General features: G+C 48.6%; 1 long non-coding RNA gene across 1 annotated transcript in view; it reads right to left on the reverse strand.

Moving 5' to 3' along the window:
- LOC110402823 overlaps window positions 1-18,652 on the reverse strand; it is a 37,866-nt gene extending 19,214 nt beyond the window's left edge. Inside the window, exon 1 of the long non-coding RNA XR_002441329.1 lies at window positions 18,496-18,652. This is a non-coding gene — a long non-coding RNA (uncharacterized LOC110402823). The remainder of the gene's footprint in view (window positions 1-18,495) is intronic.

Genomic DNA, 21,219 nt, shown 5'->3' on the forward strand with positions numbered 1-21,219 from the left:
TTTGGAACCGCACTAAATAAATGTCCCAAACAAGCAAATGAAGAAGCAGGGGGTCATTCCTCAACCAAGGGAGTCTATGAAGGTTCCCATGGATGACAGGATTCCAACATAACTTTGTGGATCTGGGCTTGGGTACCTAAAAACAGGGCAAGGCTGCAGGTAGGGGCTCCTTATTTCATTTCTGTTGTGGCAAAGGCTTGAACAGTCAGGAGGTGGAGTTCATTTCCACCTTCTTACGCCACAGCTCAAGTGGCAGTGTGCTGGCTCCAGCACAAGGTTGTGTGAACGTGAACATCTGGTGCCTGATCTGGTGGGTGGCAACCAACCCGCAGCAGGGGGCTGGGACTAGATGGTCTCCGAGGTTCCTTCCAATCCAACCACTCTATCAGACCTGAACACAAGTGGTGCATGAAAAGGCATCCACCAGATTTTATCTGAACCCCAAGTGGATTCATTTTGGCCCCTTACAGCAATAGCTTGTCCTGCTGACACATCTGTGTGTCCATCAGCAGAAGCGACCCACTCCCTGCTGCCCCACCTTCCTCAGCACAGACTGGTGCCAAGACACTTCTGGGAGTCCCATTGCTTCTCATCTTTAAGCACTGAGGTCTGGGACACGCCATGGCCGTGTGCCCCTTAGTGACACACCATTGTGATGGACCCCTGTGCCCAGCTTTGGGACAGTGAGTGAAGCCTCTTTGCAGAAGGATGGAGGAGCAGCCCAGGAGCTACCAGGTCCAGGTGCAAGGACAGAACCCAGGCAGATGCCATGTGCATGGCCTCGCTGGAGGCAGCAGCGGGACAATTCTTGGGAGAGGCCGTTCCGCAGATGGCCGAGGGGAAGCGGCTCCGACGCGCATTCCTCAGGCTGAGTCATCAGCTGGGGATCTCCCAGATGGAGAAAGCTGGACGTGGTCAGACTGGCCCTGGGCAGGCATTGTCATAGCTGCCACGATCACGTCCCTTCCTGCTGGCTCCAATGTTGGGAGGACAGGGCGCAGGAATGGAGATCCCGACAGGAAAAGTGGCTTGGTCCCTCCATCTCTGCGTGAACACATTTCCCCCTGCCTCACTAAGCACTGCCCCTCTGCCACCTCCCTTACTCAGTGCTCTGTCCCCACACCCCCTTTCTGAGGCACCGAGGGACAGGGCATGTCAACTCTGACATTTCCCTCGCTACCATGGGACCAGTGGCTGAACGAGAGCCTGGATGCCATTTCCTTGGTTCCTTTTCCCAGGAGGCCTTTGACCCCCTCTGACTATGTCATGTTCTACTATCCATCACAGCTCTCGCACCACCATCCCCATGGCCAACGCAAACACCTCCCAGTTGTGCACTGAGCTGAGTATTCACCTCGGAGCTCTCCTCCCAGAGGAGAAGAAACATCAGGCAGCTTTTTAGGATCAGAACAGAAGAGAACAGACTAAATGTTTCTCCACTTACAATTTTGCCAGACTTTAACCGGGCTCCAATTTTCCATGCTGGGTTTCTGCCTCTGGCCGTGTTTTGTTTTGTATTCGTCAAAAATTTCCATGACTCCATTTCCACCAGCCCTTTGAACAAGGTTTAGGGAGGTCTTGCCTTTTTTTTTTTTTTTTTCTTATGCCCATGTTAAAACATTATTACAACCATTTTACAGAGAAGCAGCGCTGCCTGGAGGCTTGGCAAGAAGTGTCCCCTGAGTGAGGAGATGGGCCTTTCTCCATCCTTGTGACAGCCGCCGAAGTTGGTCAGATCACGAGCCTCCGAAATAGCAGGGGTTGGCTGGAGTTTGGCAGATTGATGGAGCAAAAAGCCCATCTGCACTGAGTGCCCTCCATCTTCGAGCAGGCTTCAGGCAACGGTTTCACAACACCGCACCAGCCAACTGCGTAAACACAAGAGTGCAGCTTAAATATAGTGCTCGCCTTGAGGAACAACCAGTGCTGAAAGAGAAGAGCATCTTACACAAATAAACAAGGGTCCCGCAGAGCCCAAGCATTTGGACCAAGGTCAACGGAGGGAATTTGTGATCGAGAAAATTATTGAACCTAAAAACTGCGCACGAGTTCTCAGATATGGATTTTGTCTGCTGGGAAGCACTAATTCAAGTGGACTGGACCCATCTGTGGCTTTGGGTTGAATTCAGCAGATCCTAAATCCAAACAGTCGGAACAGGAGAACAGAGGAAGAGACAGGGAAGTGAGGAAGGCCAAACCAAAACACTTTGTTTGGGGCAGATCGATTAACCTGAAATCCTTTTTTGTTTGTCTCACTGGGAAGATGGATGGGTTCTGCTGACTTGGCAGGACCTTTTCTTCTTTCAGAGCTTTGGCTCCACTGGTAGAACAAAAAACTCGCGGTTATTCAGACGTGCGATCCAGGTAGCCTCAGCTCCTGCAGCATCTGGGGGGGAGACCCAGCCAGCTCCTGTGTCCTACAGACCACCCAGGCTCCAATTAGTTTGGGTTGCCAGCCTTTCCAGGGCCCCAAATTAGAAATGCCTGATGATGCAAAACAAAGAGGAAGAAACAGGCAAAAACAGCAATGGCAGAGAAAGCAACCCCCCAAAAACCCTGGCTTAGGACTCCAGGAAAATTGAGCAGGAAGAAAAATACCTGCCTTGAGGAAAAGGGGTTGGGGGCCGAGCTCACCTCCCCAGTGCCAATGTTGATCTGAACAGTCCTGGCTGCAACTGTACGCAGAAAATCCCGCTGAAGTTGGTGTTTGACAGCCAGTGTGCAGGCAGGAATACGACTCTGCTCTGCTGGAGATGTTGCAAGGTGGCCAGAGAGTAGGAAAAGCCAATGGGTAAAACAGCTGCAGCCGTACAACACCCAGCAACAGGGTCATGTCTTGCCTTTAGAGGAGATTAAATTTAAGATCTGTCAACCCCAACAGCGTCGAGGTCAATTTTCTTCCTCCTCATTGATGGGGAACAAATTTGAAGCCCTGAGGTGTCATTCCTGCATGTCATTCCTGCTTTGAGTTGTTCCCTTCCTTTAGCCTGATAGACCTGTTCCCTTCCTGAAGACGATCATTTTTCAGCCAAACATGTGGCCGTTTGCATTCCTGAGTGATGGAGCACGCAGCTTGCGAGGGAAAGGGAATTTCGTGCCATATCCTGCTGACCCCACCAATGCACCACACATACGTTCATGGCCATCCCACCAACCCTCACTAATGAAACTGCTGTGGGTCAAACCGTTGCTCGGGGGAAGGGGCTGCCCCTGGGGAGATGCTGGAGAGCTGCGTTGGTCCCCATCTGCCTACCCAACATTCCACATGTCTTTGTTTCTCATCTTGGGCCGATGCGTCCCGGCAAAGCCTGGAGTAGACCTTCTGCAAAGTCAAACATTTGAAAGCTCTCAGGCTGCTACTGCCTGCTTTTGGGTCCTCCATGCTCTGCAGGATCAGGAATTCTCTTTTATAAACCAGGGAACTGCAGGCTGTGCCCCACCAGCTTGTCAAGATGCTGCAAGGTACTCCTGCAGTGAATAAGGACAGAACTTTCATACGTGCTCAGCATTTATTTACAGATTAAGGTTTTCTAACTGGGGGGGGAGGGGGGTGAGGATGGTTTCCAATGCTCAAGGAACGTATTTTGGACTCCAAAAAGAATACTAGGTTGAAAACAGCATACCTACGATAGTTGGGGTCTCAGCTTCCATAGGCGTTCATCCTGGCATTTCAGCCCATGCAAGCATCTGACTGTAAATACCACTGTTGTGGAAACTTGGCTGGAGAGAATAGACAGACTGTCACACACACCAAAGCTGAGATGATCGTTATCACGACTTGAAAGAATAAATGGGCGTGACTGGGAACAGCTGCATTTGAATTGATATGTATGTGGGGCAGCTCTGGGAAGGATGCACAACAGGTACCTTTCTGCTGGCTGATGGATCCCGTTTCTCACAAGCCCAGAAGAGCTGTGGAGCTGAGGAGCTGCGTTGCTCTGAGGCTTCCAGCCATGCGTGGCAGCCAAACCTTCGAGCTGCTGAATACCCTGCATGCAGCTGGGTCAAAGCATGCCCTGTTGAAGAGAGTCCTCCTGGCCAAGGGACCCAAGCTGTGTTTTGATGAGGTTATCCCAGAACGCTCTCCAAATCTTAGGTCTGGAGGCATGCTTTGTATGTCACTTAAGGTGGCTGTCCCATCACAAACTCTAAAAGCATCCATTTTCTGCAAGCTGCAGCTGATTGACTCCCTTACTGTGAGTCTATATGGACTGTTCCGTAAGCGCTTTCCTTACAATCAGCCTTTCTGGACCCAGGTCCTGCCAAACACAGCTTGTTTCCCTGGGTCACCTTGTTTACTGCTGCATTAGCTCAGTGGTAGATTTTTTTTCCAGTTCCCTGGAACTTCCCCAGAGTTCCCAGATTTGTTTAAAACTCAACACTAATGGTTCAGAGAGCTCTCGGGCCAATTTGTTTACCCTTTGATGCAAGATATCTGATCCTGCAGAATGTCTAACTTTAATCACTGCCGTTTAACACATGGCTTCGTCACCGACAGAGTACATAGTATTTCATTATCTCCGTAAAGCATGAGTGTGTCATCCTACTTCTTTCCAAAGAGAAAATAAATGTTGAACAAATCACTTTTCTCTTCTACACGCAGGCTGAATATTTTCCTAATATTGTCTGGGACCTCATTATAGGATTTGGCTTCTCTTGGTACATCGAAACAATTTCTTATTATCACTAACCCCAGCAGCAACAGATTTTCCACTCCTGCCTTTGGGTCCTCATCCCAGGTGCCTGCACACACGCATTGACTTCTGCCCGCTGCTATCAGATTTCTCACGTTTTATTTACCATTATCATTAAACCATTAACATGCAGGCACATCGGTGCCACATATGACTGTACTTATCTAAGCATACGTGTTCGTTACACCTACGGTAATGCTGTTCCACCTTCTCACTTAGCTGGGACTTGTTTATGTAAAGCAGCGCTGAGGCTCCCAGAATAGCAGTTATCTGAGAGCATCTCACAAAACAGCCTTAAACGCTTCCCCATTATCAGCTGTTCTACATTTTTTTGTTTGTTTAAACAATTTCTCCCACTCCTAATTTTGCTCCTAACTATTTCCAGCCTAGGGAAGTTGTTCTTTTTCCAGAGCTAGGGTCTAGATCTGGGCACCTCTGTGCTTTTAAAAATCTGGTCCCTCACTGCATATAAATAGTAGTGGTCAGAGCTCATGCATGGTGTCATGCTCGCTGGCACGATGACAGCCTGGGGATAGGTTACGCAGTCCCTGCCCATCACCAGGCTGGAGAGATGCAAGCCCAAAAGGCAGAAGGAGCTGTGATTTGTGGGGGGATGCATCCCTCCTTGGCTCCCAGGCTCAACGAGCGGGGGAAAAGCCACTAGGGACCAAAGACAGCTTTCATCAATTGAGATGTTTTATTTTGTGTTGCCTTTTTTTTTTTTTCCTTAAACATCCTTTGTTTTCTAACAATAAATCATAACCCGAGGCAAAAGCCTTTAAAAGGACTGGGCATGGAGTCTGCTTCCTTTCCCGGGCTGGCGAGGCCGGCCACCAGCTGACAGCAGCCATCCATCTGCAGCTCGGCCATCCATCCATCTTCAGCCGTCAGCGCGCCAGGACCCCGCGCCCCGACCCTGCCCCCAGCACCGAAGCTGTAACCCTAAAGAAGGCAGCAGCATCTCCTCTGAACAGAGCACTGCTGGGAAATCCAGCCATGGCTGAACCTTCCCACGTAGTTTCTGAAATACCAGCTCTCTTTTATTATTATTTTTTCTCCATTGGTGGCTATTCCTACCTCCTGTTGTTTACTGCCCAGGCTCCCAGGTTTGCTTTTTCACATCCGCGCTGCCAGCAGTTAGCAGTTTATGGTGGCGCCTACGTCTTCTGTTTACCCTCTTATTATTGTTCCCCAAAGATGCTCCATTAAAGCCCTCTTAACTGTTCTACCTCGTCGTTATCTGGAATACTGGTTGCTCTCCCAAGGAGATGGAGGTGGTCCAAGTTGTATGCTCCCTCTGAAAGCGTAGATGAAGCTCCGTGAGCTGCAACACCTCAGCTTTACCCCTTCATTACACCTCTTGCCCCTTGGTGGTCTCCCTCCCTGTCTGCTTTTGCTTCCAAAAACGGGACTTTGCAGCTGAACATCTGAACTTTCCACTCTTTCTCTTCCCTCCCGAGGTCCCTCAAGTTGTTGCGGATCTGAGAAGCATTTTATGAGGCAATTTCACTCATGCCAAATGTGTCATAAGTGATGGATCCCTGCCTGCAGCCAGCCGAGCACCATTCAGCCGTGCGGCGATGTGAGCTGTGCCAGAGCTAGGCAGACCGCATGTAGGCCTGCTGCCTTGCTGTCCCCTCCTCTGCCACAGGCCAGGCCCCATCAGCCACCATTCATGAGGATCCAGCTCAACATAGGCCATGGGGGAGGGTTTCAGTGGTTTTGATGCTAATTCAGGGTCAAGAGGTGGTCAAGAGCCACATGTTGCTGCCTGACACCTCTTCCACCAGCACAGGCCCACGCCTTCTGCCCATAACTTAGGTTTCCACGCAGCAAGGGCAACATCTACTCAAAACCAGCAGCCAGACACATGAGACACATGTTCTGGGTGACGAAGGTGGGATGCTTTCCTCACACACTGTGTCCCCAATCACAGAATCACAGAATCACAGAATCACAGAATCACAGAATCACAGAATCACAGAATCACAAAATTGAGTTGGAAGGGACCCTTAAAGGCCATCTGGTCCAACCCCCTGCACTGAACAGGGACACCCACAGCTCCGTTATGTGCTCAGAGCCCCATCCAGCCTGACCTTGGATGTCTCCAGGGACAGGGCACCACCACCTCTCTGGGCGGCCTGTGCCAGTGCCTCACCACCCCTATTGTAAAATCTTCTTCCTTTTATCCAATCTAAATCTTCCCTGTCCAATGCTACCATTCCACAGCCCAAGGAGGATGGGGCCACCACACACCTTCCCCTGAGGTGGGGATGTCCCTTGCCAGTCTGGCTTCCTCTGGGGCTGGAGTTGATGCTGGTGTCACAGAGCACCTGGCTGGGGCAGACATTTCACAGCTGAAGGTGAAGGAGGTGAAGATTTCTGAAGGAAAGGGAAAATCCTCCAGCCTGGATGCCCCTTTGTTCCTAATTGTGCAGTGGTGCTCAGGCGATGGGGCAGGGAGGGGTAAGTACGGCAGGGTCCTGACACGGAACTGCCTGCAGTCGATGTCCCGGCCCCTCTCAAAATATCCTAGAGCACTCGGCTTCACCTCCAATTAAGTCCAGTTGCCCAGGCTGGCGTGTACCCGTACACGGGCTAAATGAGAACCACTCGTCCCATCGCCGTCTGCCTGGCCCTCCTCCTCCTCCTCTCCCGCACAGGTTCATTAAGGCCTTCCCCAGTGAAAACAGGCTGCGTTTCGGGGGGACTGCCGAAGCGTTTGATATTTTCCACTCTGCGTGTCAAGGGCATTTACAGTCGGCGTCAGGCTGTTCCGTCAGTCTGAGGGAAGCACTTTGAAGTGTTTGTGGCCACATGTGCAGTCAAGATGTGCTCCCCAGCCTCTCGCTGCCTCTGCATTCCCAGCACCATGTGACAATGAACAACACGGCTTAACCCTTTCGTGCTGCGGAAGGCCCCTGCTCAGAGCCTGCATTTCACTTCTTGGCTGCAACCACTGGCGAGCAAGAAGGGCAGCTCGGTTTAGACAACCATGGCATAGGGCACAAAGGGGGTCTGATGGAGATACAAGGTCTCAAAGCTTCTGCTCTAAGCTGATGCTAATCCCCACTCACGTCTGGAGGGCTGCCAGAGGTCCCGCTTGGGTGCAGCACTTAGAATCATAGAATCGTTAAGGTTGGAGATACTGCTAAGATCATCTAGTCCTACTTCACTCGTCACAAGCACTGCTGGGGCCAGCTCCCACCCTCACCGCTCCCTGCAGTGGGCTCCAAGCTATACCCGAGAAGCCGCACGGAATGAGTCCCAGCGGCGGTGACACGCCAGGAATGCCCACAATGACACTGCCGCCTGTCCTCCGGCGTGATGGATGGCACACGATGAATGTCAGCCGGCTCCTCCCGAGCAGTGTGCGGGGTGAGCGGCGGCAGCCAGCTCGCCGTGGTGCTTTGTGGAGCTCTCCATGGGGCAGCGGTCACGAATGACTCCGATTTGTTTGTGCCGGGCTTGCACAGTAGTCATGAAGTGCTCAGCCACTGCCGTGGGCTCTACATTATTTTCATATGCCCAGAGTGCCCTGGAGAGGGGCTTCTTTTAAAATGAAGCAGGATGATCAGCAAGCAAAGCAGCCCTTTGGGGAAAGCAGAATAACAGCTCCCAGGCCACTCCTCGGCTCCCTAAGGAGGCAGAGTAAGGAAATTCAAGACATGTGGCATCAAGCGATGCTTCCCTGTGCCAGAGAGGCACCTCCATCCCCAGCTCCTCGCAGCCCCTGGGCAGGAGCTGTGAGGACAACAGTGCTGGTGGGTGGATCTCCCACCTTTTGGCAGGAACACCTGGCTGGTTGTTAGGAACGGGGCTCAGCTCACACCCCAGGAAGGCCCGTGAGGTATAAATTCAACCTCCGCTGCCACGCAAGCCCGTGTGTGCCGGGGGTCGAGCTGCAACCTCCACGGGGTGGTTTTAATTCCGAGCAGACTCCCAGTTTGATCTGCACAGCCCAGACCCACTGCAGTGATAAAAAGGACGTGGCAGGCAACAGGGGAGGAAAGAGAGCGCTGGGAAAGGCAGGGGCCTTTCTGTGCAAGCTCAGAGCTCAGCAGCCATGAGCTTGGGGGACAGACGTGAGCTGTGGAGACGCACGTCCCACTCTCTGCTGCTGCCTTGAGCATGGCCGTGGGTTTTGGGAGCCAAGGCTTGATCTGAGCTCAACACTTGACCCCGCATCGCTGGGGTGGTGGGCAGAGCCATGGCTGCAGGAGAGTTGCTGTTGGGGTGGCAGGGATCCAGCACGGGAAGGCTGCTCCAGCAGCTGCAGCATTAGCGCGTGGCACACGACAGCATTATCGTTCTTCTCCATCATTACATTACACAGGGTAGAGGCCTGAGGGAAGGGTGTCACTGTGCTGGCTCTCATTTGGCAGGGAAAAGAAGTCTTCCGGGCTGCAGCTTCCTAGAAAAGCTGAAGCCAAAGCATTATCCAGTGTAACTGCCCTCTCCGGCTTGAATGAAAGCCCCCTTCCTGCAATTAATTTGGAAGCCTCCGCCTTCCGCTTTGCTGTGGCTGTGCATGGTAGGGAAGGGGCTTCAGTACCAGGAAGCCGAAACAAAGCCAAAACAGGGAAAATGGGAAGGGCTGGATGGGGCAGTTTTCAAGCCAGTTTCCTAAGGAGACAACACCACGGAAACAACTCAAGGAAACAACGCCAAGGAAACAACGCTCTATCTGCTCCCTTACCGGTTTTGAACTGGTTGCCCACTTTTGATTCGGTCACAATGGCAGGCACCTCAGCAGCAAGTTAATGAAAATAAAATACCCTTGCAGGGGAGACAGATCCAACCCAGGGGCCCGAGCAAAGGGAAGACAAATAACCTCACTTTTATTAGACACCAGGAGGTAGACGCAGCAAAGCTGGTTTCATTGATTTCACAGACCCACTTGCTTTTATAGCTCTGTTTCAGTGTGGAGAGGAGGCCAAGTTTCAAAACCAACTCAAGAGGTGCGGATTAGGCCTTGCTGTATCACTCTTACTCCTGCCCTAAGCTCCTCAAGACAGGACTCAGAGTCTGCCAAGAGCTGCCTGGGTCACACACACCTACACCCAACCGAAGGCACAGCATCGTGTGAGCTGGAGCGTTATGCCTGTAGCACATGAGGTTTGTCTGCTTCAGGGCTCTTTCTGATTAGGCTCTTTTTTCATTTCTGCTGGAATTGATGCACGGGGTAGAAATCAGTCTTTTAGAGTTCTTCTCTTTTCTCAGCCACTCCCAGAGGCCCAGCTCTGCTCTGCTGTCCAACTGAGGGCAGGCAGACTTCCTTCCACCCTGCATCCCACGTGAGACGGGTTTGCCATGACCAAATATGCCACAGGCTCGGCTTTCCATTCAAGGACATATGAGATAATTTGGGCTCGGGTCAGGCTGGGGAATGAAGACAGCTTCCCCTTTTGTTCTTGCGGCACGTTGTACCCGTTTGCAGCCCGAAAGGCACTCACAGCTGTGGTCTGACCTTCTGGTCCACTGCACAAGGTGCATTAAGGGCAACATTTCACCCTTGTGTAAACCCCTTAATCAGAGGATCACACAGTGCTTTGCAGAAGTTTGCTTATTAATCCTCACCACGGCCCTCGGAAGAAATAAGAGACACAGGGGAATCCCCTCAATTGCTATGGAGAGGGGGCACCTTCTGGGGTGGAACAGAGCTTTTAACAGATGAGAACAGTGCTGCTCAACATAACGCACCGGCCAGGAAAGAAATGAAAGGAATTAAAACCGCGGTGAACGAGGGGACGTTTAGGCAGGAATAGTGTGATTAATCACACTGAAACTTGGCGAAGACAATGGGGAAAGGCGCCATGTGATTTCCATCAGGCTCTGAGAACTCTCCGCTCAGAGCCCGGTGTGAAGGTACCCCATGAGAAGGGGCTGCGCGGCGCAATCAGGGCTCGGTGCAGGGGGAAGAGCCGGGCAGAACCTCCAGAAGCAGCAGGTTGGGTGGGGATGTGGGGCACGGCTCATTGCTGCAGCTTCTTCAGAGCTTTCCTTGAGAAAAGTCCTCAGCTCAGCCATGCGCCCAGTGAGCTGTACCTGCAGACAGCACAAAACCAGAGGCAGGACATGGCTATGTAATCCTCACTCCTAGCAGACCGCAAGGCAGTTCACAAGTAACCCAGAAACTCTGCTCTTCAAAATGGGATCCTCTGAAAACCCAACAGCGCACAGTCACAAGAAGCACGCTGCCTGGTCCTCCAAAGAGAGACGCCCCAGATGACAATACTGGCAGGAAGAAAAGGTCACTCAGAGCTCATTTTCGCTCCAAGATTTCATGAGATGTGAACGTGCCAATCCTTCGATTCTAACAAGACTGCTTTCAGAGTAAATTATAGAAGAGCGAAGGAAGCTGGGAGGGACTGGGCACGCTTTGCGCACACATATTGTTTTGTACGTGCTGCCAAATCAGATGGCAGCACTTCTCACACACCCTACCCAGCTCGAGATGATGGCAGGAGGTAGAGGGTGACGTTATATAACTCAAATAAAGCAAGAGCTCACAGCCTTTCTTTTCGGGGCATGGATAACTCCAGAAATTCGCATTGCCAGCACCGTGCCTCCATCCCGACCACATACTGCTCGGAGGTGGCTTTTGTATCTCCATTGCAACTAAGTATTTTATCCCACTAGGGTTTATTATTCTTTTATAGACTGAAGGGCTTCAGCCTAATCTTTCAACAAACAAAAGGAATCTTTCAACATTTCAATGCTGTTGTAATTGGCTCCAAAATAGCACCCTCAGAGCCACATTTCTTAATCTTCTCAAGTCCAAGGATTAACCTTTTTCAGAAAAAAAAATAAAATAAAAATCCAAAGACCAACTTGTATATTTTTCATACATTAATTCAAATAAACAAAAGGCTAAAATTTGAAAGTTAATCTATAGTAGCTTTTCTTTTCTCCCATTTAACTTGTGTGCTTGCTTCTGCGGCCATTGGAGGGGAGGAGAGAGGGCTTACTATTGTTTCATGAGCCACCACTGGATGTTTTATAGACCACCAAAGGGCCATGCATCACGCTTTGGGAAACGCTGCTTCAGAGATAAACGGGCTCCTTACTGGAGGCCCTTCTCCCTGCTCTGCTTTGCGGCTCATGTTGCAGCAGGCTGCCACATTAACTCCTTTGTGATGTCCACCGAAGGACACTGATTGCATCTCCTGGGAACCAGGTGCTGCACATCATTCACTTCGTGCTGTCCTGTCCTTGCAATTACTGTGCATTTAGTTTGTACCCCCGGATCCGTCCCAGGTATTCCACCCAGGTCAGCTCCAGGGCAAAGTACCACTGCCTAAGGGATGCAGAATAATGCCAGCTTGTTCCGTACCCTAAAAAAAGGACAGTATGCATTCAACATCCTTTAGCACACAGCAGTCATAACAAGTCATGGAGAGGATGGCTTGTCTCCACTGCTCCCTGGTCACCTAAAGCAAAGGAAACCCAGCCTCGGTGCGGCCCCCTGTCTGACCCCCACAGCTCTCTCCCTATCTTACAAGCAGACACCTTGGCACCTCCATCTGCCTTCGGACTCTGTTAGTGTTGGCTGGCTGGGACTGATAGTTTCCCTCTTCTTTCTCCTTGTTTCATTAACTGTCACGTTGGAGGGTTTGATCTTCCCTGGAGCCAAGCCCTGCCAAAAGATTTACTCTACTGCAGTGCTCCATTTCACATAATTGCCAGAGAAAGCTGTGCAGTTGGTAACGACCAAGGTAAGGAAACACACTAGATGCACTCAGGATATAGCATTCACATCTTGTACTTTCATAAAGGTATAGCAATGGAAACATTCCCTATTTTGATTGTCCCAAAGCCACAGGAAAAAGGGAATTTAAGGGAATTGATATGTCTGGGATAGATGCCAGCTCTGATTTACTCACATTTTTACCCTGATCTGAAATTCCTTGGTCAGAGATGGAAAACTTTTATGGAAGATGTGAACCAAATCAAGTCCTGCAAGCGCTGGGATCCAGCTCAGTGCTGTCTCAGCTGGCACCATTGGAGAAACATAAAAACAAAGGAACTGGCAATCAAACGGGCAACGGCGGCTCTGTAACAAAACTTCCTACAAAGGGTTTGGACATTCCAGCATTACCACGGCTCATACCCGCATTCGCAGTCTGCCTGCTGACCACAAAGTGCCTAAGGTACCAGAACACCAGTGAGTTAGGATGTAGGGGTTGGCTTGGCTCCTGGAAAGAGGATGTGCTTTATCATCAAATCCCAGCATGATTTGGTATGGAGAGGCACAGAGCGGTCAAGCCAGAGTGGTGAGCCCAGAACAGGGTTGCCTTTGGAAGCAGAATAAAAAGAAAATATCCTTGCTAACATAACCTCGCCTTCTAGTTTAACCTCCACGTTCCCTCAGAGAATGCAAACATGCCTGCACATATTTTAGGCAGAGCAACCCACTTAGGAAGACTCAGATGTAGCGTAAGTCCAATTAAAGCAAAATGGAATGAAAGTCCCAAATTGTTTCAATGTGTCAGAGTGAGGAGTTTGCAAATCCACTGGTTATTGCAAAGTTGTTCTGGGAAAAATACTTTCTGTATAGATTCCAACCCGCTTTGCTGAACTTCATGGGAGTTTTGCCATCAACTTCAGTGGGAGAAGGACCAACACATATAAGCAACCTTGAACCACGCATTAATTAATCATGCTTCAGGCCAAATGCATTGGCTCTTACGCCCCAATTTTCTATAGAGAGATCTTCGTCCCTGCAGTGGTGTCCACGGAGCTCGTACCAGCAAGGTCTAACTGCAAGATCCCATTCCACTGCCCACAAACATGAGAACATCTGTCTACATGAATCTTGCTGGGATTAACATGAGTTCAAAAAGGAGCAGAGTTTGATGAGAATATCTCATTAGATATCAAACTGGAGTGTAGATCAAAGCTTTCCTTAGCTCACTAATAAAAGAAAACGGAAATAGCCCTGCAGAGGAAATAGCCTGCTTGTTTGCGATGTCTCTGTTCTTTGGGAAGGTGAGTACAGAAACAACAGAATTATTACTGCTAAAATAACCAAAACAAAGCACAAAATGAAGCAAGTCCTTAATGCAGGATATCATCCATAATTCTTTCTGTCATTAAAATTCCCAAACATCAGATAGCGCGGAGGAAGCGTTCTGCCCACATCACTGACCTCCAACCTTTATTCATAACAAGGTAAAATAGTGCAGGCCTTCTCTCGATTTATGAAGTTAGGCTTCTTTTGTGTGCATACCAACATTAGCATGATCCCAAAATTCAGGGATCTTAAGCTTGATTTACACTAGCTCAGCGTGCCACCCCAAAGATGTGCGCATGGTTCCCCCAAGGTTGTGCTCTGCACTCTAGCTCTCAGCTCTTAAGACCTTCTTACACCGAGTCACTATGGGGTAGATACTGACATGTTTTTTTAAACCTGCCAGAAAGGCCATTTGCTCCTTTAAATGCAATTTATGTCATTCAGCTAGAAAGTTTGTTTTCAGTGCAAAATACTTTTTAATCACCTCTGTTAAGTCTTTCTACTTCATCTCGCTTGGTTCCTATGGAAATCTCAAGTCTTCCAGAACTGCAAATTCTGTTTTCCAGCCAATGTTAGGAAAACTGATTTTTTCCACTACCTTCTGAGATAGCATTTGCATATAAATACTGTTCAAATCTCTGAAAATATAGTTGAAATTATTCTTATTATTCATTACACTGGAGATCTTCCATGTTTCCACAAGCAGCCATTAGATTTTTTCTTCCTTTCCACGTAAGCAACAAAAAAAAAGACCTCCTCTTTGCTTCTTTGTTAATACTCAGCTCCATTTTACATGGAGCTTTTCACCAGAACTTGCTGATTTTCAAAAATCAAAGGGAAAAGAATGAGATCCTTGGAAATGGCACTTTCTTGGCTAAAACAGTACTTCTTACCCATGACAACATTATGGCTGGTGAGGTTATAAATGTCTATAGCTGGTCTGGATAACTAACTCTTCTCAAAGACTCTCTATTCAAAGTTGAACAATAAAAGTGTAAGTGCTCCAAAAGACATAAAGAAGGTTGGCAAGGATCTCTGCCATGGTTTGGGAACCTCTGCATTAAAGAAGAGAGAAAGCGTATAGACTTGCATGTCTTTTCTATGTACGAAAAGCTACAGTGAGCTGAACAAAAAGCGACAATTCCCCACCAAGGAGAACGGGTCGCACATTAAAAACACATAAAAGAGACCTACCGTGCAAGTCAGCCAGGACCAGTAAGGCTGCTCTTTGCGATGTCTTGCACATTTCACCTCATTTCAGAAGCACACCCTAGTGGTATTGCTATAGGCATTTACTGAACCTCCCAGGCCTGCTGGTGGTGCTTTTTGCCATCTCTCCTTTAACTCCACTCTCCCTCTCCCCACTTCTTGGGCTGCACCTCACTGCTGTGTACACACAGAGGATAGGACTTACAGCAGTAAAACCAGACTGAAACATAGGAAGGGACCACACTATCCATTAGGCAGCCCAACGACTCACCACGACTACAGATGGGTATCAGAACTGTCAGAATAGGTGACATGAAAGTCTCTGTCTCTGTTTCCAAGTTTTGTGAAGAACCAACCTTCACCTGTACTCGGGAAGAGGACCCAGAAGGGGGAGGCGCAGTTGGACCAAGCTGTTTAAACTGAGCAGAGGGCAGAAACGCGAATTTTCTCATTCTCCTCTATATGGAGCACTTCTGAAAACCCCATTTGTTTTGAACACTATCCTAAGCAAGAAGCAGGCAGAACAGAGCACCAGATGAGAGCCACATGGGGAGATCAACTAGTGAAAATCTTTTCTGTGTCTCTGCATCTCTCCTGCAGGGCACCTGAATACCAGAGATTCATGAGCGTTTGCAAAGGATTTACTTTCCCAGCATATCATTCTTGAGATAAGCATAAAAACTTAAAAAACATAAATTTCAGCTGTCACCTTGTTACCTCTGCACGCACCTTGGATTCTGCAGGGTCTTCTCAGCTGTCGACAAAGAAGTTCTTCTGCTTTAGGACTGCAGAAAAATCAGGGTTGTTACTGACCTCATCAGGTTGTGAGATACGAAGAATTCTTGAGATCATCCTCGCTATCCCTATAAAGCAGCTATAGTGCTAGCCAAGAGCCTGAGCCTGTGTCTTTTCATCTGCCTCATTAGATATTTTCTGGAGCTTTTCAGTGCTTGTGCAGCTGGAAGATAGCTAAAACAGTGCTGAGAGAGGCCATGGGTCTCTGGGTTTTGCAGTCTCAGCACCCATGCAAAGAAGATCTGACACAGACGCTGGCAATAATGGGTGAACCTTCTTTCGGAGGAAATGGAGACGCGCTGGGAAACTCTCAAGAGAGCAAAAGAATGCTTCCAGACAGTCAGGTGGAACAGCCTGCTGGCTCCATCAACCTGACGGACTTGGCAGCCTCTCCAGCTCCAGCTAGCCAAGATCCTGGAGTCTGAAAAGCTGAAGGCAGAATTACAGAATTATTAGGAGAAAACAGATAGCGGCATGTGCTTATACACAGTGATACGCACATACATTTATACATATCATGGAGTCAGTGGTGTCTCCCTAGAAGCCTTGCAGGATATATGAATTTCTAGCAGGACTTAAACCCCTTTGTCTTATTCTCTAATGACTAAGCTGGTGTCCGTGTCGAGCATGCTAACTCCGCAGAAGAGCTCTGGCATCTTCCTGGAAACGACTGAAAGATGTATTTTTATTAGTTTTTGTAGAAGAAACACTGACTAAATGCTCCTATCTGAAGCTTGCCCAGCAGCCTCACATTGACTGCGTTCCTCTAAGTCTGAATCCTCAAAGCCTTTCTGTATAGCAGAGGCCAAATCCCACTTCCAGCCCCAGTCTGGGTGCCAGGCTTGCTTGCTAGGCTCTAGGCTTCTTCAGCCTAGAGAAGAGCTCCTGCTTACGTCAGCAGTAGTTGGCCAAGAGAAAAAGAGAACAATACAGCCTTTATAGATTAACAATATTTCAATTTACTGTAATTTATGCAGTATATAATGTTCTTCAGCAGAAGAATCTGTCCTCTGGGATCTTTGCTTTTTCTATTCTTTCTTTCTCTTCCACCTCCACCTCTTCATTCCTGCATCTTCCATCTTCCACCCTTCTATCTTTTTACCTCATTTTCTCTCTCTTTTCTGCATCTCATCCCTTCCAACAGATCCCACTATTTTTCTGAAGGCTCTGCTCCCATCCCTACCGCTACCTTATCTGCTAAAATCACCAACAACAGAACATCTAGCAGAGATGCATTACAGAGTCATGGAAAGGGATGTATGGAGCAAAGAGAGCAGGACTGGAGGGGCTGGAGTACTGGAATACACAAGAAGTATTATGGGCAGCAGTGGCCTGGCGTACATGCCCCGTTACATGCAAGGGAGAGAGTTCACTTCCAACAGTGGCTGAAAAACTTCTCTGCAGCATTTCCACCTGTAACTGTCAGTCCCAGAGAAATTATATTTCAAAATCAGAAGGAGAAAAGTAAATAGAGAAGTGTTTCATCTCTGGAGTGTCAGATATTTGATCTTATCTGGAACGAGTGTGTGCGTACATGTGTGCATACGTCACTGTTGTTATTTTATGAAAGAGTGCTGTTATGAAACTTCCCATTTCACATAAATCTCCCTTTTCAGACATGTGGTCACTGGTTTAGGGAATATTTACTGTTAAATGCCTCAGTTTTTGCAGACCCAACTTTTCTTGGTTTCGTTCTCAAGACTACTCAGTATAACAAGAGCCTTTGCCGCAGATGTCCCAGACACTGCTCTTGAAGAAATAATCCAGACCAAAATTGGTGCTTTGGCCTGTGTGAACTGCTAAATATCATCACAAAGCAGCAATTATGCTGTAAGTTCCTTACAATCTTCGCCTCTTGAAACCTTAATATTTAGGTCACGTGGATGAGTGTAGGACACAAAAGTGGTACCCACAGGCTCTCACATTTGTTCCAGCTCATCTTTGGTTCTCCAAAAGCAAAATACCCAGCTGACATTTGATGTGCTGTTTGCCTTACCTGCATGACTGCTCAAGAAAGGGAAATTTTTTTCTCCGCCTTAAGTACAGACCTTGGTCAATTCACTCCAGATCTTGAGCCTCTCACATTCAGGAGTCACCACAACTCCAGTGCTGGGAAAGCCCAGGTTCCCCACGGACCAGCCAGTGGCCTCTCGCACACACACCAGTACCTAGAAGCTGCTGTGCACCCTAACAAAACTCAACTGACTCAGATACATTCCTGCCTAGAAATGTTAAGTTCTTGTCCCGTCAAGGCCACCCGACAAATAAAAATACTTTCCATCTGAGAAGAAAATTCCCCTGAGCTCACCACATCATGTTGCCACTCCACATTCCCCTTTCCTCTTTCCCAGTCACCCAGGACAATAGCTGTAACTCCTCATTACGCACAGGGATGTGTTTCCAGGTCCCAGAGGAAAGCACAAATGCATATTGACCTCCTAGTATTCAAGGTATTCTGCAGTTCATGGAAAACTCTTCTCCATCAATCTTCAGGAGAGTTAGAAGAGACCATGACAGACAAGATAAAACAAGGGGCTGGAATTGTCAGGGCCCCTTCCTTGGTGTTTAGCTGCCTGTCATAGAGACCAGCTGGTACAACTGAAAGCCAGAAACAGATTGCAGTGAGAAACGGTGTGAAAAAGCTATGAGAAGCTTCTGCAGGATTCTTCACCCACTTCACTTGGGAGCTGCCTTTAAACTCAGGCCCTTGCCTTTGGTCTTTGCCTCAGCAATCAGATCGGGGAGCTGGTACCCAAGCTCTCCTTTCTGCAATGCACTTACCCTTCTTGACAAACACGAGGATAGACAACTGAAGCAGCCACGCTGGTCCACAACAGGTGATGATCCTATCCCCCAAGACATCTCCTCAGAAATGACCCCAGGCAGAGCTGTTCATGACATAATCCAGCAGGACAGGAGGATGCTGAAGATCAGACCACTGCCTTTAAAAAAACACAAACAAGGCATCAACCATCTCCAAATAAAGTTATAGGGAACTTCATTTCACCCTCATCTTTCCTAAAATCAGTGGTCTCTCTATGCCAACATTATATTTTGACATCATCTTACCTTTCTTTGCTGTTTTATGGTTAGCATAGAGTGATATGAGAGCACAGCAACCTATTCCCTTTTCAGGACTGTGAGGATCAGAGGTAGTGAAAGCTCCTCTGGATCATCAGTTTCAGAGCAGGTCTCTATCTATCCCCTAGTTTTCACTTGCTGGAAAGCTACGCAGCCATATGTTTGCAATTAAAGTCTCAGTTCCTCACAGGCTCATGGCAAATAGTTTGCTTCACCTGGGTCACATCTCTGAAGGGAATTCCCCCAGACTGGATTTGCAGGACATATTCGGTGGCAGCTCTGACACTGGTATTAGCCATAATGGAATCCATGTCAATTATGAGTTCATCCATTCGTTTTTCTATCCAGGCCTCCCACTCAAATTTCAGAGATCCCCTTCTAAAATGCAATTTGACCCATTTTGGAAGGGAGAGAGTTCCTTAGTCACTCCATTTGAGACCAATTAGGCTGTTTGATTTGGGATCCTTTATCCCTTAGCGCTCTTAGCCTGTCTGTTCCAATCAATGTTGCAAAAAATCCTGGTGTCTGAAATCCCTGCAAGCTTCACAGACCCTATTTCCTATGCAGTAACTGCACTCCCTTTAGTCCTCTTTCACCATCCTGAGTCAATCACGAACTCTGGGGTTGCTTTGTGAGTGCCAGCTCCATCTCCCTGAATTGCCCTTCAACTTCTTGCCCACAAAGGCCACGAGGACGAGCAGGCATGATTGACTTGTCAAGCTTTTTCCTGGCTTAAGAGCTCAAAGCAAACTGTTTTGTGGCTAACCTGCCCCGCAATGTGAGTATGCAATCAGACTTCACTTTTAATTAACTTGTTTGTTTGAAATATTTATCAAATTGAAGCCATTTGCTCTCCCGTCCAATGGACAGCACCATCAGCCCATGAATCCGGGGAGAATTACAGCTTCCAATTCAAGGAGCAATCACAGATTTGCAGTGATTATTGGAGCTCAAAGCCTTTGTTTTATGTTTCATTCCCAGATGTTTCCAGCACCTCACAGGCCCGTAGAGCAAATCAAGGGCAATAGACTTGAGGCTGATAATAGAAACAAGGTCGCAGGTTGTGAGAGGACATCTACCTGCTTTAACTCAACGGTCCTCCCACGGCACAGAAATAATTGTAACTTACTCTATAATACAAACCTTTGATTGAGAATAGAGCCTGAGCACATGTTCAACTGTCATCACAAAAAAAGACAGCTTTCCTCATTAGAGGCCCAGATGAATTGTTACAGTAAGTTCCAGACCTTGTTAGAGGAGAAGAGCTGGAATCAGTGCTTCCCCCCTCTGAGCCTCCATGAACAACCCTGAACTTTCAGTGAGGGAGGTTTGTTTCAGAACTCAAGCCTGAAGCTGATGCTGAAGTTGGCACCTTGCCCCCCTTCCAGGCTGCAGACCTAAACTAGCTGAAGACCTGCAGGCCTTGTGCAACAGGGAGCTCAACATCCAGGTCTGGATTTTGCAGCCTGGGATCATCTCTGAGTTTCCCGGCTCGAGAACCACAATTCCACTCGCTTTACGTCACTTGCCTGTTTGCTTTGGGGAAAAAAAAAATATATTAAAAATAAAAAGTCAATAACAATCCAAAAGGCAGCAACAGTCCCAGCAGCATTCCTCCGCACAGAGCAAGGAAGAAGACAATTAAGCCCAGCAGTACCCACATCCTTCGCCCGTTGGGCCTCACAGCGTCTTCTCCCTCTTTCCTCTGTCTTTGTTTCGGGGTTTTCTTTCAATTTTTATCGCTTTGGTTTGTGCTGCCTGAGAGGCAGGGGACCTTGGTGGTGTCCTTGGAGTGTTTACTCAGGAATGGAGCACACCCAAGAGGTGGTCCTGAAGGCCCCTGAAAGCCTCTGAACCCCCACACTGTGTGCTTGTTTTGCTGAGGGGATGGCTGCAGCTGGCCCGGCAGAACTTGCCCTTGGGGACAGGTTTGCCTGTTAGCCAGAGAGGTGCTGGGAGTAAGGCACCTCCATCTTCATCCTGCTCCTTTTTGACCGTGGAGAAGAAGCTGCACTGCGAGCCAGGCTCTGCCCATCTTCTGGATCATCTCCAGGCTCCCAGCAGCACGCAGACACAGTGCTCTTTAGGTTTCCTAAGCCTACAGCACTGCCGCCTTTGGTGGCCTTCCCCGCACATCCTGTCACCACCCTGCAGAAACCAGGCCTCCAGGCCTCTCTGCTCCGTTCACCCCAGTAATCAAAGCACACGTCTCCACTCTGCAGCCACAGAGCTCAAAGTTAGGGGTCATCTCCTCAGTGCCACCTGACACTCAAAGCCCCTGACGTGAGGGCTTTGCAAAGTGATTTAGCATCGATACTTTTTACGGTAAGATTTTGGTAGGCTGTGTAAAACTTACAGATGGATCCAAACAAAGCCACGCAACATTCAGTGCACCACTGTCCTCCTTTCTGTCACCACTGCTGC

Source organism: Numida meleagris, chromosome 7, assembly GCF_002078875.1.
Source record: "Numida meleagris isolate 19003 breed g44 Domestic line chromosome 7, NumMel1.0, whole genome shotgun sequence".
Classification (NCBI taxonomy): domain Eukaryota; kingdom Metazoa; phylum Chordata; class Aves; order Galliformes; family Numididae; genus Numida; species Numida meleagris.